At 31.5% G+C, this 17,675-nt stretch overlaps 6 non-coding genes across 6 annotated transcripts; 4 read left to right on the top strand and 2 right to left on the bottom strand.

Annotated features, from left to right (window-relative positions):
* The first annotated feature begins 13 nt into the window (after positions 1–13).
* Positions 14–86, top strand: Trnar-acg. The gene has a single exon. It is a non-coding gene; the product is annotated as a tRNA-Arg (tRNA).
* A 251-nt stretch (positions 87–337) lies between these two features.
* On the bottom strand, positions 338–410 carry Trnam-cau. The gene has a single exon. It is a non-coding gene; the product is annotated as a tRNA-Met (tRNA).
* A 9,768-nt stretch (positions 411–10,178) lies between these two features.
* Positions 10,179–10,251, top strand: Trnak-uuu. The gene has a single exon. It is a non-coding gene; the product is annotated as a tRNA-Lys (tRNA).
* Positions 10,252–11,415: 1,164 nt separating this feature from the next.
* On the bottom strand, positions 11,416–11,487 carry Trnag-ucc. The gene has a single exon. It is a non-coding gene; the product is annotated as a tRNA-Gly (tRNA).
* Positions 11,488–14,774: 3,287 nt separating this feature from the next.
* Positions 14,775–14,846, top strand: Trnap-ugg. The gene has a single exon. It is a non-coding gene; the product is annotated as a tRNA-Pro (tRNA).
* Positions 14,847–15,165: 319 nt separating this feature from the next.
* Trnag-ucc lies at positions 15,166–15,237 on the top strand. Its single transcript has one exon. It is a non-coding gene; the product is annotated as a tRNA-Gly (tRNA).
* Positions 15,238–17,675: the final 2,438 nt, after the last annotated feature.

The following is a 17,675-nucleotide window of genomic DNA, read 5'->3' as shown; positions in this document are numbered from 1 at the left end:
GTAATTTACAAGAGGTCCTGTGGCGCAACGGATAACGCGTCTGACTACGGATCAGAAGATTCCAGGTTCGAATCCTGGCAGGATCGCACAAATACTTTTACCTCAAGATCAACGCAACAACAAACAAATAGTAATAACAGTATAATACAGCTTTCTGGATTCATTTATAAATGTATACGTATACACGAAATTGAATTAATTTAACGTACTGAAAGTTTGAAACTAAACTGAAAAGCATCTAACACTAATAATGTATCAAACGAATTCATAACTGAAAATTGGTGCATCTAAAGTTAAATAATTTGATTAAGAAATTATAAACTTGTTAAAAAGTAAATGCCCCGAGTGAGGATCGAACTCACGACCTTAAGATTATGAGACTTACGCGCTGCCTACTGCGCTATCGAGGCTGTATTTCAATAATGATGTTGTCCGTATACATATCAGATATCACTCGTTAAATTAAGATTAAATATCCACTTCTATTCAATTAAAATTACTAGATTCAAAATTGGTATTATAAAACAGTGTTTTTCAACATTTTTACGCATCGTGTCAGTTATATTTTCTCTACCATTAAATTTATTTATGTTACCAGCCTTCAAAGACTCAAAACATTTGAATGGGATCGTTATTATATGAACAAAACATTATGATTTTATAATTGAATAAAAATTAACAAATACCAGGTTCCACTGTACTTGTTGACGATTTTTTATATAATAATTTAATTAAACTAACTTTATTCAAATTATTTTACCGATTATTTAACTATAGAAATCTCTATGTAATTATTTGTTATATTAAGAATGATTATAGTGTAATATTGAAACTTTCTTTAGAGTGCAGTTGAGTAAACAATCGGAAGATAAAAACTTTGTGAAATAGTACAAGAAGAATACATTGAATCTTGTGGATTAGTGTAGTTTGTTGAAGTGGACAAATGATGAAAGAAGAGCGTGGGAAACTTTGGGTTCGAAGTAAATAGAAAAAGATTTTCAAGTCTATAAAGTATAGTGAGAACTGTTACGAAAAAGCTTTTTATTTTTATTTATTTATTCCAGCAGTGCTCAAACTTTTTGGTGCAGGTTAAATATAAAATATAATTGTGAAAATACAACTAGTGTAAGATAATTTTGAATTAGAAGTTACTTAATCTATAATGTATTTTTTTTTTAATTTGTGAATTTTAATAATATTAAAATTATTATTATTGTAATTGTTATAATTAGTATCCAAGAGACATCCAAGGCGTCTCTTAGTCGCATTATTATATAAACATTAGCATAAAGGAATCTTTATCGTAATTCCGTTCGATACACTTTAATATAAACAAAGAGGACCAAGCGTTAACATTCCTATCGATGCTCCTATACTTTTAATCCGAATTCAAGTCCTTATTATAAACACATAATGATCGTTACACGTACAATCGTAATCGATCATCTTTTTCATATATATAAATGCATAGGAATTTGTCCCGCTTTTATAATAATGCATAATCATCAATATATAAAAACCCTACACCCGATCACAACTCCCACAACTTATTAATAAGAATAAACTTTGTAAGTATAATAAGTATTTAGAATTAGTCTTAGTAAAACGTAAATATGAAGAGCATAGTCTCAGCAGAAGACCAAGAATAAAGTTATGTAAAACCAAACGAATTTCATCAAATTCCCAACTATTGAGACCCCACAACGACAACAACAGACAATATTCCACTGTGTCCAGAATTCCATCCCCGGGACACGACATTATATTGGCAACATTCATAATTATCTAATAGTATATTATAATACTTAATGATTTACTAACAACCTATTGTTATAACAAAAATTCAATTATTCTTCATACAAAATATAAACCAATCTAATGAACAACTAAGTTATTATATGCAGTGTTAAAGTATTATATTATATTTCTCCATTTATTTAATTAAAGATAACTTCATTTCAGTTCACTTCAAACAAAGAGTAAATCAAAAGAGCATAATGCTTTGTACGATCGATCTATTAAATATAAATTATTTCATGCAAAATAATTTCATTTTTCACATTCATAAATACTGTTATAAACTGCAATAAAATGTACGCGTAATAAGTTTAATAGTTGTTAATTACTTTCTGGTATAGTCTACAAAATTAATTTAATAGTTATTTTATGTTTATTTCATATATTTCATTAATTAACATACATATATTCAATTTTTTTTTTAATTTGTAGTTATTAAATTTAAGTGTGCCGCGGAAGTTTAATTTAAGAATCAAGTATGTCGCAAGATAAATAAAGTTGAAAGGTTTAATATGGTTTTAACCCAGTATATAGACAGTATTTTAATTCATAATTTTGCATATAAATATTATTATTGACGGTCTACTTGAACGAAAACAACATTAATTTTTTCTTGGTTCGCAAATGGAAAGTTAATAAAACTCCGGTCGGTTGTACTTTTATGTTAAAGGTTTTATGAACATACGTTCTTTTTTTTACATATACTTTTAAAACGGAGCAACATATTAAGCTCTAAAAGTATACGGATCAGATCATAATTCGAAAAAGTACGGTCCATCTCGTTTCGTGTATAACTAGATTTTTCCGTCCACTAATTAGGCCTTTGGAGCTGCCTGCGTCCACAATTTTCGTATGGAAGTATGTACATTTATATATCTTTTTAATTTTCCCAGAGTGCATTTAGTGTTAAGTGTATATGCGTGCGCGTTTCGTGTATATATGTATGTGAGTGTATGTGGTAGGAGCGAGGGTGGTTTTGTTCAAATACAACAGTCTGTGAAAGAGAAGATAGCGTCGGTGTCGAGGCACTAATTAAAATGTTTGACATTACATATGTGGCTCCGCGCAATTAAGACATTCTCTTTTGCGGCTGTTCGAAGTTTTGGGCGTAAAGTCGCGCGCCGAAACACATATCTACAGCTCTTGTGTCTCTGGTACTTTGACATGTACATTAGTTACATTTACAAATATAGTGTTTACACAATCCGACTGTTAAAAGATACATTTACATGTAGTTTATTTTTTAGTATTTATATTTCTAATTTAATTATTTAATAATTATGTAAGTATGAAAATAGTCCAGACAAAAGCAAATAAAAACTATATTGATTGAAATCAGAAATATCTAATAGATCAAAATTTGCAGGAGATACAATGTACACTCTAGCTCAGTGTTTCTCAACTTGGGGCACACGGCTTTAGAGGCGGGCAATTTGATTGCTAAGGGGTTAAACATATCTAGACTTTAACCGTATGTAACACATCATTCAATAAGTCTCCGGACTGACACATATATGTAAACACTGTTGACAGACATATGTTACATAGGGGACATAAGAATTTTAGAAAGGATTTGGGGACATGGCACAAACAGGTTAGGAACCACTACTCTAGGTTCTTAAAATTTAAAATAATAAATTTAAATTAATTGTTTTTTTTATCTGCTTTTATATTCTTTTGTACTGTGTTTTTTGATCTGTTAGGAGCGATTGTATATAAAAAAGTTAACATTTTAAATATGTCAACTGTTGGGAGTTCCAAGTTTAAATTAAAACTTACACATTATTATAAACGATCATTTTACGTCCGCTCATCAATTTTCTATCACCTTTCATGATTACGCGAGAACAGCATTATAAATGCAATTACAATTATAGATCTTAAAAGTGCATTTTCTTTTTATGTTATATTCTGTATACATACATGAACATTATAAGTTTACAATAAATTTCTCTTTATTGCATAGTAATTAGTGGTTACCCATCGGTTCCCAAACTTTTTTGGCTTTCGGTGCCCTTAATATATCAGAATATTTCCGCGGCGCCCCAAGTTAAAACATTGGTCTATTGCAGAGCGAACTTTATGTTAATAACTGTTTTTCTTCAATTTTTGCTCTCCTATAGCACAGCCGAGAATTCGCGGCGCACAGTTTGAAAACCACTGGGTTAGCCAGTTTTCTCGGACATTATGATTACTAAAATTGCTGATACATTTTGACAATAGATAACCATAATTTCTTATGAAAATCATATTAGCATTCCCAAGTATCTTACCCTTGGAGTTGGAATTACTTCGTTATTGAGTTTGACTGTGTATCGTTTTAAGGAGAAGGTAATATACAGCGATTTTGACTGGTTTATACCAATTCGCCATTTTCTGATCCACAACAGATTAAGCTCATCTTGGAGGTGTCGAGATGCTTTCATGGGACTTTCATCTGATGCCGTGATTGCTGTGTCATCTGCAAATGTTTCCATGTTTATTCTGTCTATTGGTATATCTGCTGTATATAGAAGATATAAAATTGAACCCAGGACACTACCATGTAGAATTCAAAAGGATTCAGGATCCTTCAATAAAAAAATCCATCATTTAGGTAGGATTTCAAGACTTCATAGAAATTATGTGGAATATTCATTTGTAGAGTCTAAAGTAAACCTCTATTCTTTGTAGAAAGTCTGTGACAAATCAAAGAATAAAGCTGAGCAATATCTCTTTCAGATTCTGGCCGTTGACATCAAGTAATTGATTAACTTCTTCTATCGTACTATATTCTTTTCAAAATCCAAACTGATGATCCGTTATAAATCCCGTTTTGTAGATGCTTTAGGAAACGTTTTTCAAATACTATAATATGTTGGTTTATGTATGTTACAACACTGGATAAGAAATTTCTTCTTTTTTTTTTGGGATTTGCGATTCTATTTTTTTTATTAATGTATTCAACTTTTATTAAAACTTACAGTTCGACTCAGGACACGGAGCAGTACAGACGTGTTCGATAGCAGCTTGTGATAAGAAATATTTCTTGTTTTTGGCTTCGTTTGGGATCGAGTGTGTGCTGTGTAATCGCAGTTCATACTGGTGACCATGGAGCAGGAATCAGAGGGCACCGACTCATCATCTTGCCCTTCGGAGGCCACGGGTTCCGATTGGGAGCAGGGAAAGCGAAAGTGCGGAAGACCGAAGAAATAATCCGCAAAAAAAACTATTACAAAGAAAACCAAAGATGGCAGTGCCGAGGACTTCAAAATGCCACAAACACCTGCTATCTCAACTGATAAGTATTTTGCAAACAAAAAATCTTTGAACACTTTCAAGATAAACGTGCGCGTGGCGATATCGAGATCGCAACTTTCGAAATTGTGGCCGAGGGGGCCGGCAACAGAAACGATGTTATTCTGGAAACGAAGACAGTCTTCATTTTGAAGTCAGACAACCCTAAGGCTGTGGTCGTTGCGTATCTGACCGATATGCGGGATAGTGGCCACATCTCGTCCTTCGTCGAGTGTGTTCCTCCGAAGGAGCCAAAAATACACGGCCACAACGCGTCTCTGTCTTGTGTCCTCACAAGGATGGACCTGGACATTACCGACGCTGAAATCAGCGAGCATCTCAAGTTATCTGGGGTAGAACATAGGTTCTGCAAGAAGATCGTATCCAGGGCGACGGGACAATCTACCTACAAGATGTGCATCATTACCGGGTGTGCGTCGTCCTTCCAGAGACTCCTACATGCGGGCTTGTAGAGAGTATTCCACCGCCTCCTATACATGTGCCTTGCACCAGGTGTCAATAATTCACTCACGCAACGGATGCATGTTCGAACAAGACCAAAAGCTTTAAATGCCATTTTTTTTTGTATGATTTTTTTGTGACAATTTATATTTTATTGTGTCTCTGGGCGGAAAGACTTAGGTCGATAACCCTTTGGTTACATTTGGTGACTAATAAAGATTTTTATATTAGTATTATTAAAACTTATTAGGTTACCCCTTTAAACATACTATAAAATAATTGCTTCCTAATAACTCGTAGTACTATCACATGATTTTTTTCAATAGAAAAAAAAACTATTAATTTTGGATGCCCTAATTGTATCTATAGCTGCATCTGTTTCTGTACATTAAGACAAAGGACGGATCTTCTCGTCTAATAAATATTTCGCGCGCTTTGTTATTGATTGTTGTCCCACTGAGATATAATAGATAACAATCGAATCGTGTAAGCGCAACATTATCATACCGTCTAGAAAGCCGACATTCATTCCGATAAGTAAACACAAACAACATCCTACATGCAGCTATTATTTTTAATTAACAACTTATTGTTGTTACGATCGACCGCTTTCAACTTAATTATTTTATATATAAATAGATAATTTTGGGCGAAAAGTAGACTTATCCTATATTTGCAAAGTAATTAAATACATCACACATCACACTATTATTGGATTTAGAATAACTTAGTAAAAAAATAATGATAACTTTTAACTTGATAAACGAGCGAAATAAGATTTGTATTGGTTGTTATTTCTACATTAACCGTCAAACAGTTCGCAAATTAATTCTAATATTTTTATCTTTACATATTTTGAAATATTTGGTCTTCTTCTGCTGCTGAACGCCGTTTGTTTTGTTTTTATATTTTATTGCTGGATTTTTCATGTAGCATTATTTTTGTTAGTTTTTATCTCATTATCCTACGTTATTTATGATATTTTACTAATATAGGCACAACAACATTATAAATTGCTCTATATATTTATCATGTTCTTATACGATTAATTTTGAAATATGTTTTTTTTTTATATCTGGAAGTCATATTGATACAAAAGTCGATAGTTTATTTTGTTAAAATATATATACAAGCAAATAGAGATATGTCAATTTATATATTATTATTATATAATTACAATATGTTTTTTGTTAAGTTAAAAATTTCAGTGGAAGATTTTGAAAACTTGTATTAGTAAAGAAAAAAAAATGGAGACGACATTAAAAAAATTTCTTTCGATAAAACTAAAAAACGTTTTATTGTATTTAGTGAAAATGTGCATATGTTATGAAGAATTGTTAAGCGATCAGTGTTAAATGCATAACTTAGTAAAGGCAATTCTGGAAATAAAGAGATAAAAATGCACAACATTTACATATTTTTAAAGAATGTATATTTGTATATATGTTGATTGATTATTTTAAAACTTTTCTTTGTTCGTTTAAGTTTTTTCTGAAAATGAAGTTTTGTTTAATCAATTAATTTTGTGAAACACATCATATTCGATAATCGAGGTATAACTGTATATTGATATTATTGAATCATATTAGTATAAATATATAATCAAAATATGGTTCAGATTGATTCATATAACATTATATGGATTATTAACTTAATATTGTGCTAAATATTATATTACAAAGGACTATTGACCGTAGTATATAAAACGGCAGAATAATTTAATTGACGTATATTTTCTATTGTTATTATCTGAGTTGATACATTGTAAAACCAAATACATTGTATATGTGGTAGACATACAATTTCGTTGAACATGTTGGGTGCCAATTTAAATTTCTCGGAGAGCATATACATCTCCATCTTATATTATACAATGTGATATGCCGCATATTGTGTTTACTGCTTCGCTGGTTCAAGTTATTACTGAAAGGGTTTTGCCTATTGTAGTACCCATGATTATTCATCAATAACATCTACATAATTAAACGTCGTTTTTATAAAATATTCAAAAGTTTCAATTAGTTTATTTAATCCAACTTAATTAACGCCTATACTAAGTACATTTAGAAAGAAAACACATTTCAATAGTCAAATTATAATATTTCTATCGTTAAATGCAGTTACATAATTACAGATAGACCTCGTTCAGCGCTGATTTGCTAAAACATGGTCTGCTGGAAACCTTAAAAAAAGTTGAAAATTTACCCGAATTGAAATTATCGCGGTATTTAATACCTTACCAACGACGACTTTCAAGAACTGGCAGAACAAGTAATTGAAGAACGTGAAAATAGTGATTCTGAACTTGCTACAGATTTTCTTAGAAAAAGTTTAGAAACGTTAACCGAAATCGTTGATCAAATTGTACCGAATGATCCAAATTTTGACAGGAGTGCAAAAGCAAGAAGTGGAGTTTTGCGATCGCCTGCTACCAACAATTGTTTAATGAAAGAAAAAGAAAGCAACAAATGGATCTAGACGATTTTATCTCAAAAAAAATATCAGAAGAGAAAATGTTTGTATTATATAAAACATATATTATAATGCAAATTACTATAAATACAACTTACATTTAAAGTAAAATTTGTTTATTTTTGGTTGCGTGTTCCAGTTTCTGTCTTCTGTTTAATGCGCTAAATGAGGTCTTACTGTACTTAATTTACAAAATGAATTTTAAAAGTCTCAAATATCTTCTCAGATATTCTAATAATAAGTTAAGTTAGTTTAGTTAAAAACTTCTACTTCAAATATGATAGAAAATCTATCAATGTTATAAGTCCCCTGAGCAATAATAATAACCGCACAGCGCGTCATATAATATCCATACATATATTTTTATATTAATATTATAATATGCTATTATTATTCAACCTATTCGGAGAAAAACATGCTGGCCGTAATATAATAATGTACTAGCTCTTGATTATTCGCGATAATTTTCATAAATATTGAATTTAAATATTTACATATTATTATTACGCGTAATCCCATTATCTCTCTCGCACTTACTACACCCAAATAGCCCACATACCGAGCACAGATTTATATTGTACGTATTTATTATAGAATTAACAGCACGGTTAAATGAGTTTTTAGAACCAATTTATGTGATGAAAATTTTATTTAATAATCGTAACAAATCGAATATATCGTTTTAATATGGCCGCCTTTTATTTTATTGTTTAATTGTTGATTATTTCTCAAATGAAAATTGTTTGAAAACAACAATTGCATCATATGAAATATTTTTTTGTCGGGTATCCGCTAATTGTTATTTCGAATTGGGGCGCGATTTCGACATGGATCAGCCATTAAACTGCGTTTTAATTTTCAATCGCTGTTTTGAAACTATTTTTTTAAATTTTATTTCCTCTTGTTTAATGTTTATTTTTGATGAACCTTTATTTTTATTTGTAAATTTAATATTATAGCAAATAAAGAGTTTCATGACCTGCGATTATAATGAAGATTACTTGCTTGAAGTGCGAAAAACTTGTTAAAACTTGTTTTAAGGCAACGTGTAGTGTCTCCGTAGAGCGTAGGGCAGGACTAAAATTGCATTGTCCCCTTCGCTTTTGTCCCCATTTTCGATCTCTTCGCTGCGGCACCCCCCAAAGACTCGTTGTCTTTTTATACGTGATAAGCTGGGCCCAGAAAAAAGAAAAAAGCCGACGATTTTCTTGCCACTTCACAGTTCTTATACACAGCGGACATGTGTTCTTTTTCCCATTTCAGACGTACACTTTTTGGAGGTCTCATTCGCTCGCATCCTTTCACGTCAACTCTGAATGTGTTTATTTTCTTTATTGACATTGAATTTCAGAATCCAATTTGATCTCTTGCTTTTCTTTTTATTTGAAATATTGACAGCCATTAGACCAATCAGAAGAACATCAAAATTGTTGATCCATCAAATTAAATCTATATTTTTTTATATTTCACGGAGTATTTTTAATAAAATTGATACACAATTTATAAATTAGGCAGAAATCTGCGGCCAATAGTCTAAACTGTATATAACTATGTACTATAAAAATTATGTTCTCATAATATTCTAATATGCACGAAATTATGAAGCAAAATATCGATTAATAATATTTTACATACAATAGAATCTTTTTATCACTGTTAATTAAAAATATATAGCTTAAACAATATTTAGTTGTTGATAACAAACTATTTTCTGACTTAATTAAAACAAATAGGGCAAAAGGACCTATGAGCCTTAGTATATAAAAAGTATAAAGAGACGACCACAAGAACTCCGGATCTATACAAGTAGTATAAACAAATGGAGACAAGCGTAAACTAAATTTTCCTTGTGTGAATGGGAAAACAAGTTCTTGTAGTTATTCTAGTTGCATCTTAGTGTCATTTCTGATCACGCATATTTCCAAACTTGTATACCGAAAAAAAGCCAAAGAATAAAAATAACATGAACATATAGCAATGAAAATCTATATCATTAATTCGTATTTTACATTAGTTCATAGGGGGAAAATTCTTTCACTATAAGAGTAAAAATCCGGAAATTCTGGAACGGATTATATACGTTAAACGGGGTTACACTATATTCATTTGTTTTTATAAATCCAAATATTACATTTAAGTATATTGTTTTTACATTTAAATAAAAAAATCAAGCCCGGGTAGCTCAGTCGGTAGAGCATTGGACTTTTAATCCAAGGGTCCAGGGTTCAAGTCCCTGCTCGGGCGATTATTTTGCATATTACATAATTATGGACCGTAACAGACTTGTTATTAGACATTACTTATAATTCTTTGAGTGCATTATTATATTTTTTTAGAAAATTTACAGTAAAGAGGAATTACCATTTAATTTGGTTGGTATGTCCAAGAAGGAATCAACCATACGATATTGATTCAGTTGACGAAGTTGTCTGATTCGGTTGTCTAGAAATTTGTTGGGTCTAGAAATTTAGGAATTTCTGGTCCCTCAAAGAGTTAAAAGATGTTACGACCTTATGGCAATATTTCAAAATTGCTTGGTAATGAAAACGTCAAGTTAATGAATAAACATTTTATATATGCTCTACGATATTTAATTGCTTAATTAATATAGTAGAACCTGATTCTGTGCGATCCTTTTTTATGCGATTTTTTTATGCGATATATGAAATTATGCTTTGGCACCATTGTAATATTTTCTATCAGTGTGCATATGTACAGCCTGCTCAAACGATTCTGTTAGTCGTGAATTATGTATGTGCAGTTTGAAAAATTCTCCATATGTACAATGAGAAATTAAATGTTTTTAAAATGTTTCCATGTGTAATTTAATTATTTATTTTGTTTGGATACACTTTCTCATGTATTTCGTAAATCTACCGCACAAAAAAGGTTTTACTGTATTTCTTGTTTCTAATTTACTAAATATGATTAGTTACTTAATTGTTTTAACAACAAAATTGCGAGTTTATATAATTATCTAATCGAAATTTTATACCGTATTTTTTTTTAAATTTAGTTTTTTCACCATGACCAATTTTATTATAATTTTTTGAACACACATAGTTTATGAAAAGAAAAATAATGATAGTTTACGTTCAATTAATAATAATTCTCAAAACATGTAAAACAAATTCAAATATCACATATATAATAAAATTACTTATGAACTTAGATTTCATATTCAACAAAAAAGTTTTGAAAATTATATTAATTAATTTGTCAGTCATAAAACGTACTGCGATGTGTTAGCATTTTTTTTTCATTTCAGAGGTTTCAAGTTATGCGATAAGATACATATTTAAATTTAGTTCTCCGATTAATCATATTTCAAAAAGTCCGGGATATTGGCAGAACCAATTGCCAGACTACGCGAGATAAATATAATTTAACAAAAAACAAAAGAGAATGTGCGATGGCCGAGAATCGAACTCGGATCAACTGCTTGGAAGGCAACTATGCTGACCATTACACCACCAACGCCCTTATAAACAATTTTGAGTTTATTGCAAATCTGATTTTTGTTTTATTGTTAACAATTAATAAATCAGCGGTTGACAACCTTTTTGACCTTACTAAACTCAAAATATTGAATTCCGCGGACCACTAAATTCATTTTTTTTTTAATTCCTCGGACCATTACTATGATTTTTTTTATAAAAATAAGATTCTAAATATGAAATCAAACATACACATCTTTTTACATTATAAGGCAAACATTGCAAAAATGTTGAATCAGAATACAATAAAAAACAAAAATTGCAAATTTGTTCAAATTACTCTGCGGACCACCATAATTCTCTTTCGGCCCACTGGTTGGTGTCCGCTGTAATAAATCATTGGAGTTATACGAGTACTATATTCCTTGATGGCAAAAAATAGTGGTTAAAATAAGAAAATAAATTACTAACATTAAAGAGTATCATTTGGCTGAGTACTATATTTAACATCAACTTCAAAACAAATCTACCAAAGATTGTTTTCGTGTCTCGACCCATAACATGTTATAACGAAGCTAGTAGTTGTAATATGTTATTTTGGTGGTCGGACAAAAACTGCATCTGCAACAGAAGTGGTTCGAAATGTTAAGGCTCGAATTGAATGAAATCCGCGACGCAGTGGAAGACACATGGCTACTCAGCTGAACATATAAAAAATAACCTTGCAAGGAATACTCAAAATCGAACACAAAGTGAAGCCTTGGAAGTTCCTAAAAGGACAAGACCTTACCAATGTTAAAAGAAACTAGGCTCGATATATCGAAGGAGCTGTCGTGCTTGCAACGCGGCCAATTGACAAATATCGTTTTCGAATGATCGAATTTACTTAGCAGAGAGGTCAAACGAAAACATAGACATTCGAATGGCCACAAGAAGTCAACGTTAGTGATGGTCGATTGACGCTCTTAAGCCGTGGGCAACCAAAAATTTCAGTCAGAAAGAGTGGACGTTTTAAGAAGATTTTGCACCATCACACAAAGAAAGCGCTAACCAACAATGGATGAGAGACATTGTTCCACACTTCATTTCGACCGCACAGTGACCTGATGCAAATCCGCTCGACTTCTCGGTATAGGGCATTTTAAAGACCATTGTCAGCACTAAAAAATACCGGAGTGTTGATGTGCTCAAGAAAGAACTTCTTCGTGTGTGACCTTCTTACGCATGTTCACATTCGTGCAAAGTGCGACTCGCTTGTCGACTAACTCAGAGCCATAGTTCGCGCTAAAGACGACCATATCGAAAATTTGAAATGAATTAGCAAAATTTAATTGTTTTCCAACACTTTTTTCTTGTGCTTCAATAAAAAAATAAAATTAAAAAAAGAGGGTTCTGGAAAGTTGCAGTTCAATTGGGTCACTCTGTACATTTATAATATTGGCAGAGGCCGATATCAACACAAACAAAACAATTTAGAAACAGGTTTTCTAAAAATTACACCTGTAAAATAATTTTCCTGCAACACAAATTTTATCTAACAATATAATAATAATAATCTATACTAAAAATTCACTAATTAATTAACAAATCCACATGCGTCAAATTCTTAGTTACAGATATAAATGCATTAAATTAATATTTTTTTAAAAGAAAAAAGGAAAAGCAAGCCAGCGTCCATTTTCCTGCATTCTCATAATAAACGTGCTGTATGTTATTAATTTTTTTTCGGTGTTACGTGCTAGATTTCTTTTGATGTTTCGCATCGCGTTTGTGCTAATTGAGGAAGGAAAGGGGCGTGTAACGTAATTTCCGGAATCTTTGACGGGGCCGACGGAAAAATGGTGCCTGTTTGTAGCGGCGCACGAAAGAAAACACTACGCGCAAAAAAAATATACTCGACGAAAAGTTGTAGAGACAGGAAAAAGGAACACGTGTTGAAGGAACAATTTAATTTATCTTTTTTTTTTCACTTTTGGCGCGCTGTCCCATTTTCACATACACACTCACATCTACGGCAATGTCGAACGCAGAAATAGCAGTAAACCAAGACCGAACTAGGAAAGATAAATTAACTCTAGTCACACTAGAGGTAATGAATATGTAGATTGGTGGAAAACGCATTTTTCTGTGTCCGCAATTTTTCATTATATTCGTTCTCGGTTTGGCGCATTCCTGACAATATTTCATAAAATTCGTTGAATCAATAAAGATTACACGTCCGTTTAAATCCGAGGGCGCTTCCAAACTGCGTTTGGCAGCCCTCAATCATAACTTGTTTGTTTGGTGCTCGAACTAGTTGCAATTTTATATTACATTAAAACTTTAATGATGAGGGAAATTAATTAATAATATTTACAAAATCAGTGACCCTGAAATATATACCTGTTTGATTCAATTGTTGCATTGTTTTCCAATCTAATAATAATAAAAAATGAATACTAGACCATTTAGAGCAATTTTTTTAGAGGAAAGAGCCAAATATATCTTGAAATACATCATTAACCGAAGTCTGACTGACTGACAAGTATTGGAACTAATATTTACATATAAACTAGAGAGTGCAAGAAAAATACAATAATAATTGTGTTTTGAAATTTATAAATACACATTTCATACAAAATTGAATTTAATGCCCCCAAGCAAATTTTCTTTTGGAAGACTGGTAATTTTGACAATATTTGGTATTACAACTACATTAAATGTTGCTTAATTGGAACACCAGTTAATCGGGACAGCCGCTTATTAGGATTTATTCTGATAAACGGCAACAAATCTAAAGAAATAAAGTTTATGAATATTAAATGAAATATTCTTAATTGTTTTTATTGTATATATTAGTGCTTTTTTATGAGAAGTTAACTATGCAAGTGTTGATCTTATGAATTATTAACTAAGAGTTACATTCTCCTCTTAAGTTAATTATTAGAAAGTAAGTATTCTTCCCTGGACCTAGCAAATAAGACTAAATTATATAATACAAAAATGTATCGATTTGGAAAAGGTGCTGTGTGGGAGTATTATTTCGAGGAAAGGAAACCAGTTTTGATTATGCGGAAGATACAACCGTTTCTTTATCTAAGTTTTATGATAATAACCAAATATTTAAGGGCGGAAGAAGGCTGTTGATAAAATAGACGCAACTATACGATTTAATGTGTATCCGTTCTTCGGAATATTCTACAAGTTATTCTAAATAATCACGAAGTATTCGTTTGTAAGAGGTCCGGCACATTGTAGTTCCGTCGCTATTTTGAATCCTTCATGTGATATTTACAAAAAAGGGTGATGGGGTTCAGGGGGATCCAAAAGGTGATGTTGATCATTTCCATTGGCTCAATGGTCTAGGGGTATGATTCTCGCTTTGGGTGCGAGAGGTCCCGGGTTCAAATCCCGGTTGAGCCCATCTTTTAATATTTACAAGGAAATGAGTGACTTCGGGATGTTTTATAAAAGTTGCGAAAAACATCATCATCAGTTCAATGATAAATTCGAATTATATAAATTTCTTCAAAATATCGTTTTAATAACGGACAGCTTGCATTATATTATTATTCAAGCCATTATTTTTTGCCATTAAAGTTATTGTACTCTCATAACTTCATATTCCACATGAAGAAAACCATATGTTTTTGTTTAGATTGTTGCAAAATGTGTTTTCTTTTTAATTGTTAATAATAAAGAAAAATTCACATTTGCAATAACTTCAAATTTGTTTATAAGGGCGTTGGTGGTGTAATGGTCAGCATAGTTGCCTTCCAAGCAGTTGATCCGAGTTCGATTCTCGGCCATCGCACATTCTTTTTTGTTTAAAAACCTTGGTATTATTTGTAAATACTTTAATATTATCTAATTGTTATAAATTTCATATAATTGTTATGTATAGATGAAAAACCTGATGACAATGGTAATTTGTGAATATGTAATTAATTATACTTTGGGTGATTTGTTAACGAACATAATCCGTGAAACGTCTATCTGTATTGTTCGTTAACCGATTTAATGTTTATATCCTAAAAGTAACGTCAATCGATTGACAAACATGAGTTTATCGAAACATGTTTATCGGTGCATGTGACGTTTACTATGCTAGATCGACGCCTTACTTGGAAAACGCATATAGCAACCAAGAGAAAATGTTTCAATCCAAGGGCTAGGAAGCTGGACTGGCTGATAGGAAGACACTGTTGCATATCGACAGAAAACAAAGTGCTCCTGTATAAAGCTATACTAAAACCGATATGGACCTACGGCATTCAGCTTTGGGGATCTGCCTGTAACACCAGCATTGATATAATATAGAGATTCCAGTCCAAAACGCTGATGAAAATTACCAATGCCTCATGGTTCTTCACAAACGATCCATAAGCAAGCTAACATCAGTTTCGTGAAGGAAGTAATAGTAAAGGCTAGCACAAGATACCATCATCGGCTAGAGGATCACTCAAATCAACTGGCCACGGAGCTGATGCATACTGCAGACCATTGTCGAAGACTGAAGAGGTTTAAACCGATTTTAATAATCAATAAATCAATATTTGCAAATGCATAAATAATTATTGTATATGTGAAGTGGGGTTACTGGATCATCTCTTCATTAAGTATTATAGTATCCTTCTTCTATAGTATTCCTTATAGTATTATCTTTTTACCACATTCATAAAGCTGATATTTATGTCAGATGATAGATTGCTTTAATAATAATAATAAAAAAAACACAAATCTTTTGCGATTTGTTTGAAATCGTTCGTATTTGTATTTTTTTATTTTTTGTTGTTTTTCTACTGCAACAATTCATTTGTTATTGATAATACTTGGAATATAAACAATATTTGTTGACATTAATCGAACAAAAACATCAGACAGCTTTGATAATGGTTATTTTGTAATATTATAGATTTAAATTATAGTTATGAAAACTTATGAATGAGTTTAATAGCAGTTGTCTTGATTTTTAAAATGTACAAAAATACTTCTGTGTATTGTTATATTAATTTATGTATCTTTTTTGTTATTTATTAATAATTTATTATATTTTTTAATATAATTTTATATTTCTTGTTATTTTATTGACTTTTGTAGATGTTTAACTGATTTAAAATAATATAAAGCAGTGGTCTAAACTTGATGTTACTACGCCTCCCTTAAAAATATTTAATCATTTGACGCCTCCCCTTCCCCCTACATTTCATAAAATATTTAAAACTTTAGCGGTCATTTGGAAAATTACTCACTGTGACTAATATTCGCGCCTTCCCTTGGACTAGTCCGCGCATCACAGTTTGGAAAACATTGGTATAAAGTATAATATATTGTTGTGTCCTAGGGATGAAATTCTGGATGGAATATTGTCTGGTATTGTTGTTATGGAGTCTCAGTTGTTGTGAATTTAATGAAATTCGTTTGGTTTTACATACACTTTATTCGTTACTTGGTCGATTTAAGATTCATCATAGTCAGCATAGTCTCAGCTCATCATATTAAGATTATTTTAAGACTATGTTCATCTTTAAAGGTTTTGCTGAAACTAATTCTAAATTCTACTTACAATGTTATTTCTTATGGAGTGGGAGTTGTGATTGAGAGTAGGGCTTTGTATATATTGATGATTAAGCGTTCCCACGGGATTCGGCCTCGGTGGTTTTGTTTATTATGAGCCAGGGTCAAAAATTTTTTGGATTTGTTTATATGAAAAAGAGGATTGATTACTATTCTACGTGTAATGATTATTATGTGTTTATAAAAGTACTTGAATTCGGAGTAAAGGTATAGAAGTATCGATGGGAATGTTTACGCTTGGTCTCCTTTGTTTATATTAAAATGTATCCAATCGGGGTCACGATGGAGGTTCATTTATGCTTATGTATATGTTTATACAATAAGACAGTGGTTTCCAAGCTTGATGTTACTACGCCTCCCTTAAAAATATTTAATCTTTTGGCGCCTCTACTCCGCTACTCCATTTGATAAATTAGATAAAACTTTCGCAGTCATTTGAAAAATTGCTCATTGTGACTAATATTCGCGCCTTCCCTTAGACTAGTCTGCGCCTCCCTAGGGAGGAGCGCCTCCCAGTTTGGAAAACGTTGAAATAAGGCAACTAAGAGACGTCGTAGATGTCTTCTCTAGTTCGTTTATAGGCTATATTAACAATAATAATTGTAATAATAATAGTTGGACACAACAATATATAAAAATAATATAAACATTACTTTGAAGAAATATTCGAAAAAA

Source organism: Nicrophorus vespilloides, unplaced genomic scaffold (genome assembly GCF_001412225.1).
Source record: "Nicrophorus vespilloides isolate i.1.1-1 unplaced genomic scaffold, Nicve_v1.0, whole genome shotgun sequence".
NCBI lineage: Eukaryota > Metazoa > Arthropoda > Insecta > Coleoptera > Silphidae > Nicrophorus > Nicrophorus vespilloides.
The sequence above is the reverse complement of the archived record's forward strand: the minus strand, read 5'-3'. Positions and strand labels throughout refer to the sequence as shown.